This window comes from Anser brachyrhynchus (assembly GCF_964034855.1).
Source record: "Anser brachyrhynchus genome assembly, chromosome: 4".
Taxonomy (NCBI): Eukaryota; Metazoa; Chordata; class Aves; order Anseriformes; family Anatidae; genus Anser; species Anser brachyrhynchus.
In genome coordinates, this window is record NC_137698.1 from 21,733,105 (window position 1) to 21,760,196 (window position 27,092).

The 27,092-nt window shown below is 40.9% G+C and overlaps 1 protein-coding gene across 8 annotated transcripts in view; it reads left to right on the top strand.

Annotated features, from left to right (window-relative positions):
- Positions 1-27,092, top strand: part of LOC308194159 (claudin-22-like) — a 57,328-nt gene that overhangs the window by 16,392 nt on the left and 13,844 nt on the right. For 4 of the 8 annotated variants that reach the window (XR_013950343.1, XR_013950344.1, XR_013950345.1 and 1 more), the window contains exon 1: positions 7,322-8,237. The exons of 3 other annotated variants lie outside the window; for them this stretch is intronic. The gene's annotated coding sequence lies outside the window, so the exon portion shown is untranslated. Of the gene's footprint in view, positions 1-967; positions 2,648-7,321; positions 8,238-27,092 lie in introns of those variants that run through there. One more of the 8 variants, XR_013950342.1, reaches the window with a different exon arrangement.

The window sequence follows — 27,092 nt, forward strand, 5'->3', positions numbered from 1 at the left end:
AGTGGTTGGTTGTTTCTGTTCGTTTTGGAAATGTTTCAATTTTATTATCTCTCGTGTAGGTAAAGTGAATATTGTGTTGTAAGCTATACCTTCTGAAAAGCAACTGCAAGTGATGAGAGTGGAGCAGAATATAGGTTAATAACCAGGGTATGCCATTCAAGATTTTTAGAGACTTAAGTCATCACTGAGAGGTGACCAGAGAGCTAGGGAACTGGGAGATCTACACGTTTTCAATATTTAGGAGCTAGAATATCACATTTTCATTCATGACCATGAAATGCCTGTTTTATTCAGAAAAAGCAGGTCTTGTCAAACAACTTTCATATTGTTCTTTGGCAAGATTACGAGTACAGTTGATAAAGATGGCTCTATTGATGTAACACACTAGAGTTTATGAAGGACATTTGTTTTGTTCTGTATGGCAGCCTACATAAAAGAGATGTTGTGTGGGAAGCAAACAAATGAAACCTGGTTTCTGTATAGTTGTTTGTTACGTCACAGCTCCCTGCAGTAAGCCTGCCTTCTTTCTATGATTTCTATGACTTTATTCCCTCCTAATGCCTTCAGCTGAAAGATATCTAGTCTTTGCATAGTACCTAACATACTGAGGTATCCATAATACCAAATATTATGAATATTATATTGGGTGCACGAACGAAATCAGTTGGTCAAGTATCTGTCCTTTTCTAGTTACACTGCAGGAGTATGTTAGATGTGCCTTTTTAATAAGTAAGTAGTCAGATTCCTACTTGAATAAAAACACACATGACTCAGTGACGCGACCATAGGATAAAGCTCACGGACTGTTAATTGAGAACGAGCCCAGTGCAGGGCCTAACTCAGTCCAGTTCACAATGAACAGCATCTGCTGGTGCCTGGGGCTGTTCCTCCCCAGGCACAGGTCTCTGCACTTCCCTTTGCTGAACTACATGAGCTTCCTGCCAGCCCACTTCTTCTGTCTGTCCAGGTCCCTCTGGATGGCAGCACGAGCTTCTGGTGTATCAGCCCCTCCTTCCAGTTACATGTTGTCTGCAGACTTACCGAGGATACACCGCCCCAACATCCAGGTCACTAATGAAGATGTTCAACGTGACTGGACCCAGTATTGACCTGGAACACACCGCCGGTTACTGGGCTCCAGCTAGACTTTGCACCACTGACCAACCACTCTGTGGTCCCATCCATTCAGAGAGTTTTTGATCCACTTCAGTGTTTGCTCATCCAGCCCATACTTCATCAGCTTCTTTGTGAGGATGTTATGGGATACAGTGTCAAAAGCCTGATTCTCAGTGATTGCAGTACAATTCTCAGCACAATTCTCAGTACAATTGTTAATACAGTGCTAAGTGATATCTCCACACATGTAATGAAAGGCAAAATTGTCTTTAACACCCAGGAACAAAAGTTCTGATAAAAAAATGTCTCTTTAGTTGTCTACTAAGTTTGGTTAATTATTGTGGTAGGCCATGAAGTTTCAGGATATTTATGCTTTTAAAGGGTGGGTTATACACCCAATAACCACTACTATATATTTAGTCTTCGTTATTCAGGAAGACTTGATTTGCTAGCTGCAAACCTTGTTAATTATCCGGATCTGAAGTATTGATTCTAGTAGGTTCATAATAAAAGGGCTTTGACTTGAACCATTCAAATAATACATGCTCTATATGAATAAACCATACACAGACAAAACCTCTCTGACTAAAGGTAAGGAAGGCTCCCTCCTTCTTTATGTGCAAAAGTCTCAGAGGCATGAATGTTTAGCAAGCTGGGGCCCTGAACAATTATCTATTGTGTGTAGAAAACAAGGCAGCACAGAAATTATTTTGTATAAAATCAGTTCAATTGTCAGCAATCAAAACATTTTGTATTCTTCAAAATTATATTTCAACTGAGACAGTGCTGTAAGGAGACAGACTGATTCTTTCTTTGGCTTTATTAAACTAAAATTTGTGCAATTTGCTATGAAAGAGAGAAAAATAATAATTTTTGTTGCTTTTAATCACCTGATCTCTCCTAAAGCAACAAGTGCAACTTGTATTGTTCTTAAGACAGTTTCTTGGGATTATGAATATGGCTCTAACAAATGACTGGTGTTATCAACAGAGATTTTGAGTGAAGACTGTGCTGTGATAGACCTGTCTGACTGGGATAACAAATTCTTTAATATTGCAACCTGCACATCCTGAAGAGAAAGATACTGTTCTCTTAGTTTACTGGCAAACTAAAAGAGAATCTTTGTTTGCAGAGCTCCACAGAGTTAACGTGGTACTAGTTAATGATTTCACCATGGTAATTACATTGTAGGACCTGTCAGTCAAGCAATTTTTATGCATTCAGCATGGGGCACGTTAATTTTGTGCAATACAGCTATTTTACCTGGTTTCAAGTCTTGGTCTATCAATTTGTTCATAACAAGTTTTGAATCTATGGACTGTTTTCAGCCAAGCTTGAGAGGAAAATTGTTTTTACATATCAAAGACACTTGAAACCCTACAAGTTTTGTGAATATTGACAGGTGGGGAGAGAAAAATTGACATGAGTGCTCCCATGGTGAAGAGGTTTTAGAACAAGCTCAGCTGTTACCATTTCCGTAAGGTGTGCTAGATGCCTAATTCAGAAGCTGCACGTCATGTGCTACCTCTTGTCAAGCTCACAGGTAGGAGATGAGATGGACTAAGGAGTACTTGCAAATGATTGTTGTGTATTTTTACAGGTTCACTTGTCCACTGTGAACTGGATTGAGTCATGCCCTGCCCTGGGTTCATTCTCAATTAACAGTTCGTGAGCTTTATCCTATGTTTGCATCATTGAGTTATGCGTGTTTTATACAAGCAGGCATCTAATAATACCACTGTTCTAAAATAGAGAGGGCAGTTCCATTCTTATAGTTTTGGGGTATAACTAGGAAGGGACAGCTCCCTGACAAACTGCTTTGGCTCCCATGCCTATTATTTTGGTATTCTGACTACCTCAAGGCATTCAAAATTATGCAAAGACTGGACTTTTAAAAATTTGAGTTTACTGGGTATGCTTGCCAATGTTTGTAAAGGACTCTGGCACCCAGTTGGAGTGCTGACATTGGTTTCAATTAGTGTGTGATGAGTCCCTTTGTCGTTGAAAGCTTCATGTTTAATAGTATAAATAGACAGAGCAACTGGCTAATAAAATGTAAGGCGAAATAAAATCAGTTTTAATATGTTTGTAGGAGCTGGGTCATGACTTTTTTCAGCACAACAGTTGGAGTCACAGCTTGGAGAAACTTGAGAACATCTGTTATTTCTGTTGAAAAATACAAGTGCATTGAGTAACTCACACCTTTGAAATTCCTTTGTGGGGGAGGAAGACAACTCATCTCAACACAAAGCCGATTTACTCAGGATTTGGAAAACATTTGACTAGTTCATCTTTTAGGTCTGTCATAATTCAGACACAAATGTTCTTTGGAGGGAAGCTTTGAAAAGGTTTTTGTCCTGTGTGACTAATCAGTGAGGTTAGTTGATTCCAGAAGGAAAGGCTAAAAAGTCTTACAAATTTGTGACACATAGCAATTAATTTTGCATATAAGCTTATTTATTCTGTAAAATACATAAAGTTGATGTCTTTAAAGAAGCCAGAAGAACTGTAGTTACAATTGAACTGTGATACAAGATTGAATTGCTTTTGTACTTCTTAAATGCCTGTTACCAAAACTACTATCTTGCTGTATTTTTTGTAATATATTTTTGGAAATATGTTTTCTTCTATAACAAGTCCTAGGGGTAAGGAAAAGATCAGCAAGAACTGAAAACATTTCTTAGCATCAGCACACCTATCACATACACACACATATGTGTTAAACCCCTGGGCATACACATCACAACACGTAATTGAAAAATGTTCTCTTTTATATGCTTGAGTCTTTGTTGGTGCTGTCTTTGTGTATGTGTGTGTGACTTATAAATATGTATTTCTTGTGCCAGCACACACCAAGAGCTTCATGTATTACAAGCACACTCACATCCTCAGCTGACCCCTTAACTAGCACTGGCTAAGAAACTTGTTTTCTGGGCTCATGGAAAGCGTCTGAGTGACAGCCACCTGAGAATGAAGATACCTGGACAGGCAGATGTGCCCAAAATAACAAGGGGAGCATATAACCTTTCACAGCAGACATTCTAGTCTTCGTAGCAGGCAGAGTGTCTAGTAAATAAAGATTGGGTGGGAGAGCAAAAGGGGTGATGTGGAAAGAGATGTGGAAGTAATGGTAAGAGATAAAGCATGGAGCTTAGAAGTAACTTTGGATGTGAGAGGAGGTGAGGACTGGAAATTGAAAGACAATCATGAGAGTGCAAAAAATGAGTACAAATGGGAAGAGGGAGCTCTATGCAAGAAACACTTCTGTGCCTCCTTCCCATTTTTGTCTTTAGACTAGGTGCCTGTTTAGGCCAAGTGTCCCATGACATAATGTTTTTCCTGCAAATAGTGTCTAATCTAACAGTTTTAGCAGATGGGAGGCTGCAGGATTGCAGCCTCCTGGAAAGTTAGTTCATTGAAAAGAATGTGATAGTTGAACAATAACTTCCCAGAAACCCTACAACAATTCATACAGGAAAAGTTTAGTTACAGATTAACCCATAAGGAGTCTTTTTGATTGGTTAGGCAAACTTAACACCAATTCAGTGTAACTCAGAATAACACATTTTGTTCTGCTTTTCCTAACAGAATAGGAACATTTCAGGAAAAGTGAGTTGGACATTCACTTTCCAGGGAAAGAAAATATTTTGTAGAGCTTTCCTGACTTCCTCTAAGTCAAACAGAAGTGTTGTAGTTTAAATTAGATTTAATACAAATGAAGAAATAACAAAGAGCCTGATTTTTTTTTCTCATGTTTTTGTTTTCCGTTTCTATCTCCTGTTTTGTGGTACAGTCTAGTGATTTTTTCCTGGTAATTTTCATTTCTTCTGCATCTGCAGCATCAGTAATTATCATGGTTTTCCTTCTCACTGAACAATTTGTATTTCTTTCTCATGTCTACTTCATGCTTTTCCCTTGCTCCCTTCCTTTACCTCCCTGTGACATCTGGTCAGTCACCCTCATTTCTATACACCTTTTCTTATCATCATTCTACCACATTCTATTCGTTCATCCTTCTCTTTCCTCCTCACCAAATTTACCGAAAGCACTCTGCTGTGCTTTTCTTACTTTAAACTGTAGTTCTCTTCCACCATTAATTTCTCCTTCTCTCCCTCAGTTGCATACTGGGTTGTTTTCTCTCACGTTATTAGAAAGTATGTCCTTAATTTTCCTTCCCTCTTCACTCCACTCAGCAGAACCATGATATAATTTTTCTAGATCAAGACTTCTTTTTTTTGTTCTCACTTATTTTAATTCCAACTTCAGCTTTGTCTGTAGGAGAAAGAGTAAGATGGTATTTGAATGGCATTCCTCTCAAAATGAGGAAGGTTACTTCTGTTCATGCTGGTGTTTAGTCATTAACAAACAGAGTTTGCTTTGCAAATATTTGTCAGTAGTTTAGTTAATTAGTAACAAAAGGTAAACTGTTTGATTACAAATCCAAAATTCCTTCTTCTGTGGTGGTTCAGGTGTTTTAGGTCATTCTTGAAAGGGAAGATCAGGATATAGGGTAAAATGTATAGAACAAGGCTGGTTAGCATCAATAAGTGTATATGCTGCAAGAACAATTACAAAAATATTCCTATTAAAAATACATGTAAAGATGAGAAAATAAAAGTGAGAAGTTACCTTATTAATACTTTAAAATATATTAAAACTAACTGAAAGAATACACACATTAAACTTAAGACAACACAAAGCTTATTTTTCCCCAGAGAAACAGAAATCATGGCCGGAGTACAAGAGTAGAGATAATTAGAGATTTGTTTCTTCTCTATCTCCCAAGGTAAGGCTTAATCCTACAGTAATCTCTTTATTGACAGTCAAATGTTAGTCAAGGAGCCTGCTGCACATATTTGAAACTAACATTTAGCCCATATTTTCAGTGTCTGAGAAGCTATGCTATGAATATATAGATTGCATTGTTTTAAAGATGTATCTTGGTATGGTTTTGATTTAACCTGCATTATAATGTAAGGGTATGGCTTCATGACACATTTACTAGCTTATATGGTGACATACAGCAAGAATTCGCTTTCGTGACCAGTAAACCTCCACAGCCCTTCTGTCTTCTAGCACAGAGAAGGGGTTTGTATTAGGCATACAATGAACAGCACACTGTGCATGTGCATAAACCGATTATACCAGAACAGGTTTGCCTTTGAGCATTTCAGCATCTTGTTGCCCTATTGTTGAATGTGCTTTAAGGATAAATGCACAACAAACTTGGGGTTCATTTGACTAGGGTAGGTGTTAAGCAAATTGACTTTCTGTCTTTTTTATTTCCAGACTGGTTTGTGGCCTTGCTGTGAGCTTATTGTCTCTTTTATTCCCAGGTTAGATGGGAAAGAGAAAGTAGGTTCTATGGTTAATTTTGTTTTTGAAAGGACTAAAGGTTAGATCCACAAATGGATTTAATCGGTATGTATGTTTGTAACGTTAAAATGTACACCCTGATGCAATTTTGCATGAAAGGATCTGTAATCACTTCTCTGCTAATAGAGTTCCCTCCAGCCATGTGGTATGCCCAGGGGCGTCTCAGACTTGATGGTGCTGGAGAGCTCAGTTTAAACTGGACACCAGCCCAGGAAGAGAAGTGGGTAGCCCAGCGCCGGGTGTCTCTGGAAGGGACAGTTATTCAGTGGGTGTTGGTGTCCAGGTGACCATACGTGGTAGTGGCCCATTCCACAGTCCAGCCTGAAGGGTCAGGTAGAGAACGTTTTGCTCCTTGGTGGGTTGACATGTTATGGGTATTTTTTGTTTGTGTTTAAAAGGACATTGAGATAGAAAAGTTTTATTTATCTTAGGCTGGTAAGAGGTAAGAGTGGCCTATACCCTCTCCTCGTTTATCCGAGAGCTTAATGATTAGAGCATTCATGCAGGCAATAGGTACACAAAGTCCATTTATTCACTGCTTGCAGGAATTTGAAAGGCAGTGCCCTAATTGCCAGCCTATAAAGTGTTCCAGTCTCCTGCTCACTGAATTCCCTTTAGTGAAGTTTTGCATGGAATAATTAAATATGCTTTGGATCAAGAACCATGAGTGTCATTTTCTGGTGAGAGCACTCCCAAAGAAAAGGGAAGACGGGGATTCTAGTTCTTATGAATTATTAGTGTAGGATAGTTGCCAAAAGAGGGGCTGAAATCCACATCTTCCCTTGTGCAGATCTAACAACCAGGCTGTAGAGGTTACTTTCTTTACATGCAAAAACTAAAAATGGGGCTATTCAGTTGAGTTCTTTCATGCTGGGCTGAGGAGCAGCTCCTCACTTTGCTCCTGAGCCTGCTGAAGTGTGGTGTTGAGAATGCTCTATGTTCACCTTTGCTGCAGTAAAGGCAAGAATCTCTCTCTCTTTTTTTTTTTTTTTTTTTTTTTTTTTTTTTTGGTGGGGAAGGAAATTGTTTGTCTCTCTCTTTCTTTGTAGAAAGTGCTGGTTTGGTAACCCAGCAGTTTCTGCAAGAACATAACCCCTTCACTGTAAACTTCTCCCACGTGAATGGAATTCCTAGTCAAGACCAAGTACCCACATGCGAGTGTACCCAGGTGACCAGGACACTCATTTGCAATCTCAGGGACAGAGGTCACAGTCAGTTTAACTTGAATAGTGTCTCTTTGATCTCAGCAAAACAGCCTAAATTTTGAACTGTTTGCTCTTCTGGAGCGAGCAAGTCTATCTCAGTTTATCCCTGTAGATTTTTAAAACATATGGATCCATCTCAAAGCAAAGCTAAATGTCTTTCTTAAACTGCCGCAGATATTTGCAGTGGTGAAAAGCAGTCTGTTTCCTGCTTTGTTCAAGTGAAAAAGCAACCCAAAAGCTCCTGAATGTCTTCTGTACATAACAGGGATTTAAATCTGCCCTCTTTTCCCCATAGGGATGGCAAGTTGTGGTGGAATTTCAGACTTAGCAGAAAGGAGCCCAAATACCTAATTAGCCCTCAGCTACACCTGGGGGTGAGGAGTGATTGCAGCTGGGTGCTGCGGCAGGAGAGGTAAGGTAGGGGAGCAGGGAGGAGAAAAATCTCAATGTGGTGACAGACAGTTGGTGCTTGGCTTCAGGAAAATAACAAGATCTTTGTGAACAGCGACCTGAAGGAGAAACAAAGCTGGAGGAAGCCAGGTGAGAGCAGAAACTGCTGTTTATAGCCTGTGGTTTGAAAGCTGGAAGGCTGGGGTTAAGGAGGGGTTGTGCTGTGAGAAGTTGAGACCTACTTGCTCTGCAGTGGGCTTTAGCAAGGGATGCAAGAGCTGAGGGGGTTGCACTTCAGAGCGAGAAGTGCTGCAGCAAGGCCTTGCTCCACTCTGTGAAGGAGGCTGTGTTTTTTGTTGTGCTCGTGCTAGCTCCTGACGGGGGCTCCTCTTTGCGCAGCCCGGCAGGAGTTGTATGGCAGTACTGGTGTGGAAAGTTGCTGTTTGCAGATAGAGATTAGATTGAACAAAGGCAAGTGTGGAGTGCTCCTTGGCTGAGGTTTTCGATGGCCTTTCCTGCAAATTAACCTTTTCCCTCCCTGAAGAAAGATGTAGCAAGATCTGTGCATGCCTACAGCCGGGCAGTTGGTGCTGCATAATTTTGGTATTTCTGTTTCTGAGACAGTGTTTTTCCAGTTGTTTCCTGGTTTTCATAAATAGTGCCCTGTCTGTCCCTTCATGAGAATGGCTGGTGATAGGCAGGTATATTGAATGAGTGCTTATGGATTTCTTTCTTTCCTATAATGGCTGTGTTGGAGGCTCTTGAAAATGCTTTCCAGAGAGGTTACAGGCAGCACAGTTGCAAAGCTGGCTGTTACTGCTGAGGTGCTTCACTGTAGAGCCTGCTTGCTTTGGAGGCCTACCTGACTCTGGACTGGAGGATTTAAAAGGGCTGTTGGTATATACCCCATCAATCAATGTGAGCAAGGAAGTTTGTTTGTTTGTTTGTTTTTTGTTTCCCCTGTAGAATTCCAACTAGCTTCACCCCTCAAAAAGAGACCCAAATGGTGCAAGATTTTATTTCTTAATCCAATTAATTGTATTTATACTGAAATTATGAGGAAATCTATACATTACCTGAGGCCTTTTAGTATCAGTATGGTTCTCTGATGGTGACCCAGAACACGTCTTGCAGACTTACATTATACTGTGTGGTGGTAAGAGCTGAATTTTGTTGTGGAACTCTTCCACAGGACAGGGTTAACTTGAGGAATGCCCTTAGGTCAGCTCAGGAGCTACCGTTTTGAACATGTGCATGATCCAGCAGAGCTCTAGTAGGTTGTCCTGTTTCCACTGAGAAGTTTCTTTGCTTAAAGTGGAAGCATTTAACTCATTTAGAGAATGATTGGGATAGATGTCTATTTTGCAAAACCAGAATAGTCTCTCTGTAGCTATTACATATTTTTGTCTCAATGTAAAAATGTTCTGAGCTGCTGCTCTCCTAATAACTTGTAAGTGTGAGTTTTATCTCTTGTCACCCTCAGCATTTTTAAGTGGCATGTATCAGAAAGTGGTTAGTTTCCGTCGCAAAATGGGCTGAAGGAAGAAGCAGTGTTGCTTATCTTCGAAACATTCAGAGCTTTCATTTTCTGCAGTGACAGTGTTCAATATTAAAACATTAGCTTCTGCTAATTGGAGAAACAGATATTCTAACAAGAAATCCTTCTAAAACTGTTTTATTACATCTATTCCTGTTAAACGTTAACTTTCAGTTTGAATTACATGCTGGAAACAATTGCAGTAGAAGCACTTCTGTGATTAAGAAGTTATTAAAAAAGTCACTAAAATCCTCCTTAAGCATATTGATGTCATCTTACACTTTTATCTGTGTGTCTTAAGGCTGTAATGGCACTAGAAATAATATCTCAAAATGCATCTCCCCATAATTCCCATTGGTGTGCTGAAAGGTACTATTAAGATCATTAAGAGCATAGTCTCCTTATGTTCCCATAAGCTTTCCATTAATTTACAGTTAGAGTTCTAAACTACAGCAAAGTCAATATTTACAGCAAGATAATACATTACTAATAGAAATGTGAGGCATGCTTATTCTTCTTGGCCATGAATATTACTGTCTCGGCGGCACACGTTGTGTGCTCATAGGATTTACTTGCTTGTTAGACATGTGCAGACAACAAGCGCACTCAGAATCCTTGCTGGACATGCTCAAATTTATCAGACTGTGCTGTCCTAAAAACTTGGTTATATACCAAGCACTGAGCCCCCGCTGTGTTTCCAGATGTTCCCTCAGAGAGCTGCTAGGAACAATAGCAAGTAGGCTTTATGGTAGATAAGCATGATATACAGACTGTATAGCAACTGTCTGGGGGGAGCCCACTGTGTCTGTACAGCTGGGGGTTGAGAGGCACACGAGTTGTGTGTGTCTAGCAATGAGTTGTGAGGTTACAACCCATGAACAGTCAAGAAGTGAATTGTGTTTGCCAGAGCAATTGAATTAGGCTTTCTGCAGATTCAGGCCTGCACTGATGTATTTGATGATGGAAAACTGGAAGCTCAGGTTTGGATGCAATTCTAGGACTCCAGAAGCTGGTACTTCAGGCATGAATTTGGTCTACCTGTACTACCAGGCTGCTTCCTTTATTTGCGGGTTGGGAAAGGGACAATTCTATATTCTTTCCAGATGTGACAAAATAAACTTTTTGTTGGACTAAAGCATATTTTCATGCATTTGTTACTGTCTGAGAAGATGTGTTAGCTTCCATCAGATGGGGAGGTAGTAAATTTCATTGACAACTTGTTTCTCACTGCTGGCAGTCTTCTGTGTCTAACTCACAGATCTGTCTTTGCTGGGGCCATTTTTAATGTTCCAAAATTGAAAGCAGTTTCAAACAACTGTCTGTTTAAAAGCTGTCATAAAGCTGAGGAGAATGAGTGCATTTTTTTATCTAGCCCCAGGCTTCCCATCTGATGATTGGCTGTGCTCCTGGGAAGGATGGGGACCCTGGTTAAGAGCAGAGAAAGAAAGTTGAGGCAAGTGCTGTTACTTAGTACAGCATCTAGTTTTATTTTGCATTGGTCGGAGTCTCAGTGAACTTCTGCAATAATATTACTTAGATGTGGCTCTTTTCATCAGGCCTGCAGGGTAACTATTACTGAAAGTTTTAAACTTTTTTTTTTTTTTTTGTCTGAAAGTCCTTCAGGACCAGGCACTAGAATTTTGTACGCTGTCATAGCATGTCTCCCAGCACTGCTCCATTTGTCCCTAGGATCAGAGTAGTTGTATAATGAACGGAGAAACAAATGGCAAATGACTCTCAATTGCTTTTGCGTTGTGCTAACTGCACTAAGGTATTTGTTTAAATGAAAGCTTTTAGCATAAATAGCTATGCATACAGAAACCAATTAAGGTTTGGAGAGGTCTACCTAAAATTTCTATTTGCTTCCACAACAGCTGTAAGAATGAAATAAACAGAATAGTCTGTCAGGAACCATATGCTGTTTCTTATGTTAGAGCAATAACAATCAAGTTGTAGTACATTATTGCAGTAGTGTTAAAATGTTTGTAAGCTGTGTAATAAGGATGTTTTGCAGCACGTCACTTGGAGGCTGAAGAACTCAAGCTGCATTTAATTGAAAACTCAATCTTTGAAAACACTTGTCAGCTCAGGTCATAACACAAGAGAAGTAACATAAGAGTTAAGTATAATGTTAATCAATAGTCTGTTGTAACTTTCTCTGAGGTATGTAACCAAGTGGTTTGCTTTACGAATACACTTAAACCATCTGGAAATAACCCCCTTAAATGTCTCACGTTTAAGTGGAGAGGGAATTTATCCATGGGGAAACTGTCTGGAACTGTTGTTCATCCCTTTCTGCAAACCTGTGGTCAGGTAGTAATACACTTTTATATTTTACTTGTTTCAAAATTGTATTCGTATTAAAAGATATTAGTATATGGAACAACAGAAAACATTGTATATGTGAATAACTTTTTATGTGATTTGTTTAAAAGAACAAATCTTACTTAAATAGAGGTAAATCTAGCAAGTCAGGGATAGTTTATGTTACAGTAAATGATTCTGGCCTTCTAGAAATTGAATACTTTGACACAATAGCAGCATAAGCATAAAAAAGTCCTCTCTTGCACAGATAAAGTAATTTTTAAAATGCCACCACAACCTTGTACAACATGCACCTTGTTATTGTTGAGCCCCTAACATAATTTTGATGACTGTCCGGTTTGACTTTTAAAAATGTAAATAATATGGCAATGGAAATTAGAATTTGCTATACTTGCCATATGTAAGCCCATGCCTCAGGTTGAAGACTTGCTAGAATCTGAGAATTTTTACATTTGAATACTTATGTGATGTCCTTAAAAGAACAGAGCTCTGCTACAGCCTTCCAAAACTAAGAAAGAGAAATAGAATATAGAGGCTTAAGGGGAGAAGGTTTAGTTCTGCTTCACTCGCGTTTCGTTTTGTTCCTCAGGTTTAAGTTTCCCATTTTTTCTGTCTTTCCAGTTATGCCTGACATCATAGCATAAGGAAGGTTTATATCAATCTCAGATCTTGTTCCTAAATAATTTCTTTGAGATCAGGGATTTTTTTTAATTGATTTTTTTTTCCACAATTAGTGTAATGTTAGTGTAACGAAATGAAGGCTGCTATTCTTCACCTGAAGGCATATCAAACTGAGTGGCATTTGCCTTCATATTAGGAATATAAAGCAGCAGGAGATTGCAAGGAAACAAGATCCTGCTTTAATCAAAAACGTTACTACTATCATGTCCTGCTAGATAGTGGCTTGGGTTGATAGTGGCTTGGGTTGATAGTGGCTTGGGTTGATAGTGGCTTGGGTTGATAGTGGCTTGGGTTGATAGTGGCTTGGGTTGATAGTGGCTTGGGTTGATAGTGGCTTGGGTTGATAGTGGCTTGGGTTGATAGTGGCTTGGGTTGATAGTGGCTTGGGTTGATAGTGGCTTGGGTTGATAGTGGCTTGGGTTGATAGTGGCTTGGGTTGATAGTGGCTTGGGTTGATAGTGGCTTGGGTTGATAGTGGCTTGGGTTGATAGTGGCTTGGGTTGATAGTGGCTTGGGTTGATAGTGGCTTGGGTTGATAGTGGCTTGGGTTGATAGTGGCTTGGGTTGATAGTGGCTTGGGTTGATAGTGGCTTGGGTTGATAGTGGCTTGGGTTGATAGTGGCTTGGGTTGATAGTGGCTTGGGTTGATAGTGGCTTGGGTTGATAGTGGCTTGGGTTGATAGTGGCTTGGGTGCCTCAGAGATACCTGGGTCAAGAAGAAAGGTGGAAGTGTGTGTGTGCGTGTGTGTGTGTGTATATATATATATTATAATATATAATATTATATATATATATTAAAATCAATTCCTGCTGAGAAGCATCTTGGGCAAATTGTGGTGTGTTCTGAGGGGGCTGTCAGGACCATCTGTAGTATAATAGTTATTGGGAGACTGGGGGAGGAGATAAGGCAGGAATAACAACAGGTGGGAATATTACTTCCTGGGAAGGAAGAAGAGGCAAGGTACTTGGCCTTCCACATCTGGTTGTGATGTTGTCACTGTAATAACAGATCCTGAAGCTGAGATTTTTTTCCTTCTCTAAACAAGACATCCAGGTAGAAAGTGGTGATAGATGACAGAGTTACAGCTGAAGTTGATAAAAGGTGTCACTCAGTTTAGAATTGCTTATTTTGGCACAAAATAACATAAAAAATAGCTAATGCAATTAACAAAATATATTTTTGGATTCAAAGATTGGGGATAGGTAGCCCTGACTGTGATTATAGGCCTTGAGATTTATAGCTCACTCATTATTCACTCTCTAGGATGCTAATGGGATCCCAGAGCTGTGTATTATTGGAATTTATGGGCAAATGGCGATGTAGCAACATGCTGAGTTGTTGGAAATTTCCATATTTGCTGTGTTTTGATGGAAGACTCTTCATGGAAATGTGTTTCCTAATTTGGTTTGGCCTCCTTGCTGCCAGCAGATGCTTGTGAGGTTATATAAAATAATTTTGTACTACTTGCTAGAAAATACAGAATGGCAAGTTGAGTTGGGGTTGTGGGAACATAAGAAGTTAGTATTTTCATCCTTTTGTATCTGAGACTAATTGAAGGCAGCTTGAAGGGGAAATAAGGTGTCCCTGAAGCCAAGTCCAACAGAAATTCTGGAAATCTAATCCTGTTGTTCCCCATACTTGGGAGTACTGAGTCCTCCTATCTTTCTCTGAAGAAAAGGTAAATCTTATTCTTGGGATTAAATTCTTCTGGATTTGTGCATAACAGAGTTTTGATTAAGTAGTAGACACTGGGGTATCTAACTGACCTGACAGTACTTGTTCTGGGATAAGAGGGAAAGATCTAAGAAACAAAACACATACCATCAGTCGTACTTTTCCTTTTTTATCTTTGCCTCACCTGGAAGCATGAAAAAAAATCTGGTGTCAATGGTTGATCAAAAAGCCAGAGTAGTGCATGTCTGTTAGTAAAAACACTGGAGCTGCTGTGTAATTTTCATCTATTGAATCTCACAGGATGAGAGCGTTACAGTAGGGTCACTTTTCAGATCCAAGACTCCGTGCTGATTTCCACCCCAGGTGACTTAATTCACTAGGGTTAAATAGTGAGCTATATGCTTCCTAAATTACAGATACTTGCTATCCTTGTGTTTGTTTTTTATTCATTACTGGATTGTACTCATGACACGTTCTTACTCTTTCCTGATTTATAATGGAACTCTTTATTGAATTATTGAGCACAACTTTTAAATAAAACATCAAAGAATTCTCTTCTACCATCAATTCTCCTACAGTCATAAGATGCATCAACCCTTAGGACCACTTTCTTCGTCAGAATACTAACACTTCTAGACTTATTCCTAAATGTGCTGTGCACTAAAATCCACTATAGCCTTTTTTTTTCCCTTTTGAAAGTGAGATGATTTGCCTAATAATTATGCAAAAGTAGATTGCTTTTTGTACAAGTATCTTACATAGGATCTCTTTGCACATCTGAGGTGGCCAATAAGAACCCATGGTTTTGTCTGCTCTGAATCCCATTTTACAGGTGAGAGAGAACAAAGTACTTACAGAAAATGTATGTAAATTGCTTCTTTAAAAATTAGTCCATAATGAGTTTAGAAAAAGACCAGAGTCTGACTTCCAGCCTATGGTCCTCTTCCTTGTTCTGCGTGTTATTCCTTGCTTTGGGTACTGCTTTGCTTAGGCTACCTAGAGAGCTGCAGTGAATCCAGACTCAGTTATGAAACTGAACTGCGATCATTTGTCTGCCATACAGTTTGTGTGGAAATCAAACCTTGAATTCAGGTCTTCTCATGGCCACTTGTGTTAAGCTCTACATGTGAATGCTTTATTGGGATTTGTCTGCTTGTTTCAATGCATTAACGCTGGCTTTATGGTTCTGATCACTGTTGTAGAACTTTATGCTTATGTAGCTTTATGCTACCTTTGAGGTCCCTGTCACTTCTGTAGAACCAGTAAGTCTGATTTGTGCCTGGAGGAGATGAGTGTTTAGTGTGCACATAACAAAGACAGGGAGCGAAGCACTATTCGGTTCTTCCAGAACCCCAAGAAATAGTTTGCACTGTGAGTGTTATGCTTTAAGGACGGATGAGATGAGGCTACTGGGAACAGCATTCAATTTTTGAAAGTAAAGCATAAGCTTTGATTCACAGAAAATGAAACTTGGAACAGCTTGGCACTTTTTTTTAAATTAAATACCAGAAGGAATACATTACTGGTATATGTTTAATTTGTGTGGACACTTACTAAATATATATTTTTGTGATCTGGCTATTTTTCTAAAGGCTAGAAAAGGCCTGCTAGGATATCTGAACTGGAAAACCTTTCTATTATATTTTGTCTATTACATCGTACTCCCTCAAAAGGGAATAGGCTATACGAGCAAAACAACTTATTTCAGTACTGATTTTGAAAAAGGGGGGAAGGGAACAAAGCTAACATTACTTCACTGGCAAGAGTTTTCTGTTTTTTGAGAGTTTTCTGAGTTTTTTGGCCCAATATCATTGTTTTGAAGCTGAGCAAGATTTCGGTAAGTGCTTGGGCAAAGTGATGAAAGAAGAGTCAGGGAAAAGCTTTGAATGCAAAGACACTGCCTCTAGACTTAGGAAGGCCCTGACCTGCCTTTAGGTGGAGGCTGGTAAATATGTTGAGGAAGCTGAGCTATCTGCTTGCCCCAGTTTTCGGCTGTTCCCTAGCTTCTATTGCCGGTCACTGACAGAAATAGCATACAGGCTAAGCAGCACTTTGGTGCCTGCCACGCAGTGGCCATGATCTGTGCTTACTCGTGTGGATTTGGCAAGATTTATGAGTGTCTGGGCAACAGAAGATTTTTCTTATTGTTTGGGGCTAATAGTACGCTTTCAGTTGGAGCTCTCTGAGCTCTCCTAAAAGACTGATTCCCCTGCCCCCTCATTTAAAAGCAAAGCAAGGTAGTCAAAGATGGTTCTCAATGTATTTAGGTATAAAACTGCCTTTTGAATCCTGCATCAACCCACCTCCTTGACAGCTTCTCATACAAATCCTAACAATGGAGTTTCTTTGCTTTATGATCTGAATTATTTTCCCTTTTGCCTTCAGGGCCCTAGCAATGTCTTTATAAATTAGTTTTTTATACATATATATCAGGTGCTCATGGCAGTGCAGGGTCAAATATTCTGTAATCATTATCTAGTACTGAATATACATATATAGCATTTCAAAGATCTGCTTTAGTTTGCAGCATTTCTGTGAGGCACACTATCAAAGAAAGCTTCTTGTCCCAGTTTCCCCAGCTGACTGTAAATCTTTCTTGTCTTTACTGCTCAAACGTTAGTAGGCATCTCTTGTGCAGCTCTCGGCTTTCTATCAACTACTGCTTCTTCCCTGAGCTGTTGGAAACTCCCAAATTACACATCTGTAGTTCATGTTTCATTTGCAAGAATCATTCATTTCTGCCCTTAATTCCTGTTCCAGCTGGCAGTGGGGATTGTGGCAGTCCCAGACTGTGCTGCAGTACTTGACACTGCAGATCCTTCTACTGAAACTTGAGCGTCTTCCTTTCATCACGCTGCAAGGTCTTTTCGTCTGTTATTGGTTGTTTAGGTTGCTCACTAGGCTCCAACAGCATATTTTCACTCCTACTGTGCTCTGATACAAAAAGCTAAATTGCATAAAAGACAAAGGAGCCAGGATTTTCGTTATCTTTTTGCCTAAACTTTTCCCTGACCCACCTCTCCTGCCCTTGCACAAATAATGTAGCTCCACAGTCACGAGTGGGTTGGAAGATGCTGTTGTCGTGGGAGCTCAGCGTGGTAGTACAGCACTGCTGCTGTGTATGGGACTCCTACTTTGGTCATAGCTGGCTTCCTCGGATCCATGAGGATCGCTGGCTTTGCAGTTTGGGCTCCCCCAGGTCTGGAGACCGAGCTGGGCTTTCCTGCACAAGTCTGAGAAGCCAGTTTAATTGTTAGGTTTTGTGGAACATGCTCTGAAGGCAAGAAAGGTAAATGTTCAGTGTAGTAGCAGTGAGATGATCTGAGCATGCTAATGTCTTCTGTGCCCTCAAAAATAATCCAAGAGTTCCGTAATTAAGAGGGAGAAAGTGCCAAAGCTGTAAACCTACTTGCATTCTTTTCTGATACATACTACACCCCAGGTGGACTTGGTATTTATGAACTGTGCTTCCAATTTCAAACGAGATGCTCCCAAGCTATATCCTTTCCCTTTCCTTTTCTCAAGCCACCTCACTTCCAGCCTTTCACAGTTTGGTGGTAGTTTCATTTTTTGACTCCTAGCAGAAATATGAAATAGGCTGCTTTTGTCTTGCATTTGTGGAGATGTGATAAGGATCCAGCAGGGAGCTCAGCGATCAAACATTTCTGAAAGCAAACTGTGTGTGGAGGTGGGAGACGGGTGTCTGTGTTGGCGTTTCATGGAGGGATACCTGCATGCTCTCCGTCATGCCTAGCAGGGAGTAGTGGAAGGGGAATGCTCCATCTTCTTCCGTGGCTGTGCTGGGAGCCGGGATAGGTCCTTGTCTTTGACATTGGTAGAAGACCAAGTGTGTGTGCACTGCAAGGAACACGTAGTTCATACCAGAATTAAAAATTGAAGTAAATCATAAATTGAATCAGATTTTTATGATGGTGTCGATAACAAGAAAAAACACTACTGTTTAGGGACTGTGCCATCAAGAATGTTGTATGCAAGATGGCAGACAATGCCAACCTCTGTGACATTGCTTAAGAGAAGAGAACAAAAGGGGAGAACAAGAACAATGGCCTTAGGAGATCTGATCTGTATTCTAATGCTTCAGTAGAATAGGTTGCTTAAGAATGCTGGAGGTTTTTTTTCTGTCATTGGAGGCTTTTAAAGAAAATCTAAATAAGTGTCTGTTAGTTTGCTTTACTTTGTTTTGTAAGAAGAAGATGGGCAAAAATGACTTGTAATGATTCTTTCAACTTATATGAAAACTATACATAACTTTATCCCACTTTTGTGGGGAGACTCCCCAGGTTAAGCACGTTTCTACACCCTGCTGTCAGCAGTGTTCATGTGAGCGGTGGTTCTTGCAGACATGGGTCAGGTACAGAACTTGCACTCCTTGAGGGATGTAATGCCCCATTTTTCTCTCTAGCACAACAGCAGCAAATTCTGTGATCACTGTCCTGCAGAGAAGTGATAATTAGGTAAAGAGAAAGCATGATAATATGATGTAGCATAAAGGGTTTTCACATGAATACAGATGCATTACTCCCAACCACTGAACCTACACTTTATGAAAATCATCATGCGTTTGGTGCCAGGAGCTCTTTCCTAATCTCATGCCATCTGTGCATCTGGCAGAATATTACAGGAAATTCATTTGTATATCCACTTGGGAGTGTACCCTTCCTATTTAAAAACAAAAACAAAAAGACCCCACTATTTTTAGATCATATGATGAAAGATACTAGTTTTTAAGCAGAATACTGTTGAGAGGATTAATTCTTTTCCATTTTTATTTCTTGGGCTAGAGGAGTTTTTTTCTCAAAATGGCAAAATGGTGTTACCAACTCACAAATATACCAACACAGTGCTGTTCACAATATTTCCATCTTCAGGAGACATTTCAACAAGAAATTGGTTTCTGTCCTAAAGTGTATGGTCAACAGAAAAATAACTCTGACAATTATAATAATAGTGGTGTGAAAGAAGAGAGGTTTACTTTCCCAGATGAATTCTCTTGCAGTGTGGTAGCTGGCAGTGTGTGTGCTTTATTGAGCTCGTGACAGTAGGCAGGTGGGTTCGCCACAAGAGATCGCCACTCTTTCATCTATTTTGAGGTGACTATTTAATAAGGTAGGACTCCTCAGCATGGAGAAGACCTCTGTGTAAGCATATTAAAGAAGTATGAAGTATGAAAACAAATGAATTGTTTTGAGGTAATGAGTTACGTTAGGAAGCAGACTGAACAGGCATTCATAAGAATGAGGTGCTAGCGAATAAAACGATCCAGCAGTGAGTTTACAATTAAAGGGGGAAAATACGATGCAAGGCAAAACTAAACTGTGGAAGTTACTGTTGTAAGATGCTCTGGATGCAGTAAATATGTACTTTTCAGGCAAATTCACTGGGGGAAGGTCCATCAAAGGTATTAAACATAAAGATGTTGACTTGAAGTCCAAGTTCAGGAGATCTTTACACTGTAGGAGGAAGACAGTATCAGTCTATCCTTATCACATTCTTGTCTTCTCTTCCTTCCTGGTTATCTGCTGCTCGGCTAGATAGACCTTTGGCTTGGCCTGCTGTCCTATAGCCTTGTATCCACTTGTGTACGTTTGCAGAGCTACATTTACTAATACTAAGCTCAGTGATGTGTACATCTGCACTTTATTTATATGTTTCTTTAACTCGTGTAGCTGCTATCTTTTGTGCGAAATAATACAAAGATTTGAGTACACTGCAGATTGGTCACTTTATCAGTATCACTTGCTGTGTACTGTGTAAAAGAAAAAGTAGATTCTTCTGTGTGACCAACGAATAAGAATTCAAAGCAGATGTCTGCTCAAGTGAACACAGCTTGTCTTTATGTTGGGAAATATGAATTGTAATAATTTCCACAATCATTTTCTTGCAGTCAGAACCTAAGCCCCTTCACTGTCCTTCATTTGTGGTATAGCATTTTCTGTTTAAGTGTTTGAATCTGTGGTACAGAGGTAGCCCTTGCCTCTGTGCAAGTAGTGTTTAGAAAGTGTGTGATACTCTGCAAAAGATGCTTAGCACTTTTGCAGGATTATTTCCAACATGTAGCAATCATCAGTTAGGTAAAAGGAAAATAATTATCACGTAACTGTTGCTGAGGCAAGATAGAGGTCTTCAGCAGTTCCCTCTCTCTGGGTTCCTACTGGACAGAGCCAGGCATTATCTCAATCTACTGATGCAGATTTAACCAGGACTCCTGCAGTCTCACCTGTCTCAGCTATACAGTATTTTGCAGTACATGGTGCATTGGGTGTGTTAGTGGATTCTCCACATCATCCTTCTCACCTCTGCAGGCAGTATTTGACATCAGAGGATGCTGCTGAGTGGCAGCAGTCAGTGAGAGGGCCAGGGGAAAGTGAAGGGAGGAAACTGCTCTTGTTTCTTCACTCCCTGCACCCATTTCTTCCTCAGGGAGCCCATTTGGCCCTGTAGAAGTCTGTGTTTGACCCTTTTCTCACTGTCCTCCTGAAGGAAGCTGAATGAATAGACAGAGGGCTTTGGGCTTTTTGTGTGTAATGGGTGGAAGGTGAGAGGAAGCAGAGGGAAGGTGTGGGAACGAACGTTACAGAAGATGAGAGTAAGAGGTGTATGAATAAGTTTTAAATAATACTGATAAATATTAGTGGTTTAGTTTGTTAATGATGTGATGTCACAAACTCTTTCAAGTATAAACTTGCTAAGATTCCATTTGTGGGGGAAGAAAAACTACTTTTTGTAGCAAAAAGCTCTGCAGCATTAGAGAGAACAGTTATTTGCTAGGAAAGACCTTCCCTTTCTGCATCTCGTAGCTCCCAGCACCTTGAGAGGTACAACACTTAAACTGTTTAGCCAGTAGAATCTAATGGAAAAAAAATCATATTTCAAACTACTACAGAATTTATTTAGCTTCTTTTCTCTCTTCCCCCCAAATCCCAATTATGGCAGATGAACAAAACGCCACAGGTGTCCCTCGCCTCCTTCACTTGTCAGACACTCTCATGTCTCATTTCACACCCCGGCTAGCTCAGTGTTAAAAGATACGTGCAATCTTCTAATTTATGGTTAACAAGTCTATATTATCTTTGAAATCCCTGTTGTCATGCAGTAACAATTCCCAGTGCAGGTTCAACTAAGTGCTACAAATTTCTCATAAGTTTACTGAAAATATGAAACAAGTCTTAAGGAAAGAGAGAAAGCTTATTATAAAAATTGTTTGCGGGTGTCAAATGAAGAGCGCTGTAGAAATACATGTGTGTAACACTTAAACCAGAGTCTCGTAATAAGAGATGGATAATGATAAGCCTATACATTTCACAGCTCAGAAATTAATTTCTTAGACCTCCGTCATTCAAGGAAATCACATTCCAATCACTGCAAGTGACCTGAGTTTTCATACTTATAGTAATCTCCTGTATTAACAGTGTATCAGAACTAGTTCCCTGAAGGATAAGGCTAATTTCCTTACCCAGTCAGCCCTCACTTTGAAGTCTGGATTGGGATGGTGATGGAAAAGTTCCTGCAAAGGTTGAAGTACTGAGCCTTAAAGCATTCTTTATTCTTCCAGTATAATGATGGCAAATCCACCCTCTCTCATTTCAATCTTTTAAGCAAGTTCCTAAAGCAGAGAGAGGCAGTTTCACCTTGCTGTGCTTAACCCTTTTAGTTCCTTTGCCTTCTAGATCTTGTCCAACTGCCGTTAATCCTGCAGGACATCTTATTTCAAGATTTTGATTAATCTTGCAAAAGTGAAACTGTTAGCAAGGCTTTTCACTTCTACAAGTGCATTTCTTTTGCATATGTAATACACTCTTGTTAAAATTGCTTAATTAATTACATCTGGCATTTGAAGAGGGAAGATGTGCAGGGTTGGGCAGCCCTTGCAATACTGAAAAGTTGGGAATATGCCTGTTTGAGGAGGGAGGCCCTTTTCAGAAGGGCCAGCCATGGCTATGCCTTTTCTCCATGTCTGAAGGCTCCGCTGCCCCTTGCTGCCTCTCCTGAAGATGTTAAGGGGCTGTGTGCGTGCTGAGCGCTCACCTGCTGCTGCTGCCCTCGCCCCAGCTCTGCCTCGTGCTCTGTGTGCCAGCCCTGGTGCAGCAGTGCTGTAAAACTGTCTGCAGCGGCTGCACACCAATTGCTGGGGTGCGCTCTCTGCCAGCATCAGGGAGGGCGGATCAGAAGAGGTGATATGGCCTTCGTGATGATTTGCTTTGCCTCTGTTGACCCGTCCCCTTCTGCTGTAACTTCTCCACAAAACATTTGGCTGTGTGTGTCATGGCTTCTTTGCTCTAGCAGCATCCAAGCACTCACTGAGGGAAGCTCTCTTTAGATGTAATATAGAAAGAAGTACTGTAGTCTCAAGTCATCACCTCTAAATATTAAGTCAGATATTTTATCAAAGTGTAACGACACCATGAGCCAACTCTGTATTTCAAAGCATAGCCTCTCTTCCCCTTCTAAAATGGAAATGCTCATTAGCTGCATCACTGGCATAACCCCCTCCCTGCTGCCTCTCTTCAGTGCTTTCCTGACAGCTTCTGAGTGTTCAAAATGAAGTATTGCTGTTGTGGATCAGATGTGTATGTAGCAACTAATGCCGTTCATACGCTGGATTATCTGTGTGAGGGTGTATCTAACTTGGTAGTGTTAATTTCAGTGGGGGAGACAAGGAGGAAATTAAAAGAAGAATAGTAACAACTTGAGTAATAAATAAAATTCAGATCAGTCTGCTTCACTTCATTAGAAGGCTATAATATACCTGCTATCACTCTTGCAAAGTTGATGACTGTCAGTGTTTGAAAGCACATAGTTAATTTTTCAGGGAGAAGTCAGTCTCTTTTTCTACTGTGGTGCTCTGCGAAGCCCCCTGTAATTTTAAGATCCTCCAATACAAATAATTATTTTTGGCCCTAATGTCAAAGTTCACTTAAATGCGGACTGGAGTAAGTCAGTCTGGCTGGCAGCATGGGCTGTGTTCTTTGCTTGATGTTTGTTTGCTTCCCTGAAGGGCACCAAAACCAAAAGATGCTCCAGCATCACAAAGTGCGATCTTAGCTGGGTAAGGAAATGCTAACTCCCAAAACTTGCAGTTCAAGCAGTAAGGTGGGAGGCAAAAGACTGCCAAGCTGAATGAACTAACTCACTTGTAACAAGATGCTGAAGGCACTACCATGCCAGCTTCTGACAGTAGCTGTCTTTCGCTGGCTTATATAAGATTTAGCTATAGAAAAAAATCTACACACTGGCTCTTATTTCCATCTTTTGCATATGCATTTATAAGATGGAAATCCAAAGATAAGAGACACCCATAAATGATTCATGAAAATACTAGATATTTAAATGAGCCATGGAAAATATTTAGGGAACTCAGTTCCCTATTTTCAGTTCAGTCTTCAGAATTAGAAAAAATTATGGCAGTGTCTGGGGAATGCTACTGGAGATGCTTTCACTTCATAGATGAGCACACTTTGGGACTGCTGGAGGAGAATAAACAAACCCTCAATGTGAACATGCTTATGTCTTACGTAAGAACTGAAAATGTAGGAAAGAGTCAGTCTTTTACAATGCACTGACTGCTTTTGTGGGATTCAATTTCTAATCTGCTCCCAAAGTGCTGCACCTGATATTTCTTTCTGCTTATGCTGAACGGAAAACTTTAGTTAACTGTGTGGGCTGCAGAGCTGTGTACAGACAACAATTCCCCAATGCTCTTTGCAGGGGGTAAAGTATCAGTGTACCTAGTGTACAAGTGTACTCTCTGGCTGTGAGGTTCCCAGAAGAGCTAAGGTAGCGCTAAAGCTTTTAAAGGAAATACCTATTTGCAATATGATTCAGAATCCTCGTCTTCAGCCTGAAATGGTTTGTGGGGAGAAAAAAGTGTAATGCGCTCACCTGCACAAAATGATATACATGCTGATCATCCTCATTCTGCTTTAATCTAGCCAAAATCTAGTCTAGTCTACTTTGCAAACGATGCTTGGAGGTGATGAGAATGAATGATGTGATTTATAGCACTTAAAACAGCGTTACGGAAATTGTAGGAACCCAGTTGTGCCCTGTGCTTTATGTTCATGGGCATCAACTGTAATGGGAGCTACGAAAGCTTCATGTCTCACGGAACTGGCTGCTGAAACAGTCAAATGGCAACCGCAGCACATGTGAAATGTACCGATGTGGGCGTCTGTGGCGAGTGCCGGGCTTTGGGAGGGTGTGATGCTACGGTGAGCCTGCTGCCTCAGTTCTTCACACTGAGATTATTTCAGCTGCTTAAGATGTTGTAGGATGGTACCCCTGAACGCTGCATACAATTGGGCTTTATTTAAAGCCTAGAGAAAAAGGTGCTCCAAGACCAAGCAATCAGAAGCCCCTCTAAATGCATCCTCTCCCTTTGTACCTGACAGCATGCTGTTCGCTGACAGCTATACCACGTTCCTTCCTGGCAGCCTTGCATTAGACAAACACCGTCCTTGCTGCAGGGGCTGGCAGGGGAAGCAGAAGGGGCTTGTCCTGGAGCAGCTCACCAGTGTGCGGCCCCGTGGCCTCAGCTGCGGGGATCCCCCAGGGGCGGCGACCCTGCCTGGCTGGCTCGGGGGGCAGTGGCCATCTCCACCAAAACCCCTTGAGATGAAAGGGCTGGTGCAGCCCGCGGTGCTTTGGGCCACGCGGCTGTCAGCATCTGGTTTATGTCATTCTGAGCACAGCTGGGGCACAGCCCCACGTGCTGCGTGTCTTGTGGCTGCTGTGTGTCGCCCGATTCTAACCCCTAGGGTCAGCAGTAGCTCCTTCTGTGTAGGCACAAGTTGACCAAAATAAATTTTTTCCAAGAATGAGACATTTTTAGATGCAAGAAAAAGAAAGAAGTAATGGTGGGGAGGAAAAGTGTGGAAGAATCACAAGGGAGATAGGACTAAGACAGTTACCAACCTGAGAATTCACCTAATCTAGGTTCAGCTAGAAGCCCTTTTGTGTCTTCATGGGCTTGCTGAGGTTTTCGTAAGATTGGTAAGTTCCAAGTGAAGGCATTTCAGACCTTGTTACTAGCATAGCAACAAGGCAAATCTTAGCTGTTTTTTCTTCCACTGGAAAAACAGAGATCCTTTTATAATCTCGCACAGGATAGTATAAGGAAGCTTTTGCTTGCCCCAAGTTACTGTGCGGTTAACAGTAAGCTGCAGAACGGAATTGGCAGCTCTTACTGATGCTGCAGTCTCAGGGCTTCTGACTGCTACAATTTGAAGGCTGGCATACTGCTGCTGCTATGGTCGGCGTTAGCAGAATGAATGGCCTTCACGTGCCTGATCTTGTGCTTTCACACTGCATCGACTGTTGGAATTAGCAGCCGGGAAGGAAATGTTAAAGGTGCATAGACAAGGGAAGTGCAACTGGCTGCTGGTAATAGTCTGGCAGTGACCATGATTTAAAAGTCAAATAAGCATGTAGCCCCTGAATGAGCAGAAGCACTCCTGAAGCGTAGCTGTTTATCTGAAAAATTATTCAAAGGACATTATGGAGTTTCTCATTGAATGTCACGATGATTTCCAGAACTAGTTTCCTTGCTCTGAAAACAGAAAGGGGAGAGAAACAACACTGCCAAATCTGAAAGTGCAATCTGGAGTCTGAATGAATTTTTATTTCTTATGCCTAGTGGGTGGCCAAAGTTAGAGCCTTGCTTGCATCAATTTGTTCCCAGTGTTGTCTGTAATATCCTTGGTGATATCCTGCTCTTGTACGTGGTAATTTTTTGACCAGGTGTAGGTTGTTTGCCTGAGTTGGCACTCAAGCATAGGGGAAACAGATCATCTTTCTTTGTCTTGGCTCTTCACAACTTGTGGCAGTAAAAACACGAGGGTTAGAAAGTTCTGGAGACTTTCAGAAGCAGTGCCATGCTCTTCCATCACCCAATAACCCATTTTGAACAACTGCAAATGAAAATACACGGATTTGTCAGACTTGGTGCTGTATCACATCCAGCAAATGAAGCCAAGGAAGGCTGGAGAGAACCTCAGGGTTGTACATGCGTGCATGTTTGCTCTGCTCAGCTTTCTCCCATACAGGGTGTGCTGTTGCCTGTGGGGGGCAATAACAGACAAGCGTTCTCCCTGCTGACCCGGCAGACAAGCACCAATACAGCTAACATGACAGCAGGAAAAAGCAGGGGTTCCTAACGGGGTAATGTCATAGTGGCATTTTGCTTTGATCAGAAAGGTACTAGACATCCCCCGGCCCTCAGGGCTCGGAGTGCCAAAAGCTGTTAGACACTAGCAGATGCTCTGTGCCATCTGGGACATGGGCTGTAGGAAAGGGGACACTGGGCTGGTGTAAGCTGCTACCGTGGTGTTGCTGAGGTCCTGGGGCAGGTACAGCTTACCCCGTCTGATGAGCTGCCTAAGTTCATTATGGTGGTGGGATGTCTAGGATTTCATTCTCTACGGTACTTTGACCATACCCGTCTCCTTTTCCCCTTAAGAGTCGGTCAAAACAAAGCCCATTTTAAAAGAAGTGAATGTAGAAAATGTGAAACGTAAGGATCTTTTACAAAGCGTCTTTTACAGTGCTGGGGACATAAAACAGGGCAGTGGAAGATAAGCCGTTATGTATGTTGAGGAAGTCTAAGAATAAAGATTATAGGCAAACAGTCTACCTTTCTTTACAAGGCCTTGATTTACATCCCTGAAATCTCAAATTTAGCCATTACAATGAAGTCCTGTTGCACACAGAGCTGACTTTTTATCACCACTTATAATCTAATTAATCCGTATTGAAGCACAAAGATTTCCGT